At 44.8% G+C, this 645-nt stretch overlaps 1 protein-coding gene across 2 annotated transcripts in view; it reads left to right on the top strand.

Annotated features, from left to right (window-relative positions):
* Window positions 1-645, top strand: part of LOC109507557 (snaclec 6-like) — a 7,650-nt gene that overhangs the window by 6,001 nt on the left and 1,004 nt on the right. The gene's annotated exons all lie outside the window — the stretch shown is intronic.

The following is a 645-nucleotide window of genomic DNA, read 5'->3' as shown; positions in this document are numbered from 1 at the left end:
TACTCGTCATAAGGGGTCTTTGAGCCGTGCTTTGTCTGGTCCCTCACCTAGAACCTGTTTGCCATGGGTGACCCTGCCAGGGGCATAAAGCCCCGGACAACTTAGCTCCTAGGATCATTGGGACACACAAACCCCTCCACCACGGTAAGGTGACGGCTCACGGAGGGGCAGCTTTAAATAGAATAATGCAAATCATATAAATGGGAAAAGATAGATGAAATTATTTCTCTAGTCAGCCACTTGAAAATGATCATCGGTGGCAGCTTTAGGCCCGAAGCTGCGCAGCTCAAAACACAGGTAAAATTTGTTCTCTCGTGGCTGCTTGTTTTTAGTATGACGGAGGAGTCACCTTTTTTATTTAAAGTCCGAGTGAGAGGCAAATCAAATGTGCATGGGTCTTTTTGGTTGTCTTTTTACACTGGCTCAGTTCTTCTTGCCGGAGCCTCCACCTTCGCACCATCGAATCATCTATGCCAAGATTACGGGCAGCAGCTCGATTTCCTTCTTTAACTGCCAGAGTGATCGCTTTTAGTTTAAAAGCTCAATCATATGCTTTTTGTCTGGTATTCTCCATGTTGATCAGGGCTAGAAGAAAGACTGAAATAAGGAAGTTGTGATTACCGGTAATCATACAATTTCATTGGA

Source organism: Hippocampus comes, unplaced genomic scaffold (genome assembly GCF_001891065.2).
Source record: "Hippocampus comes isolate QL1 unplaced genomic scaffold, H_comes_QL1_v1.1 scaffold186, whole genome shotgun sequence".
Taxonomy (NCBI): domain Eukaryota; kingdom Metazoa; phylum Chordata; class Actinopteri; order Syngnathiformes; family Syngnathidae; genus Hippocampus; species Hippocampus comes.
This window is presented reverse-complemented; position numbering and strand designations above follow the sequence as displayed.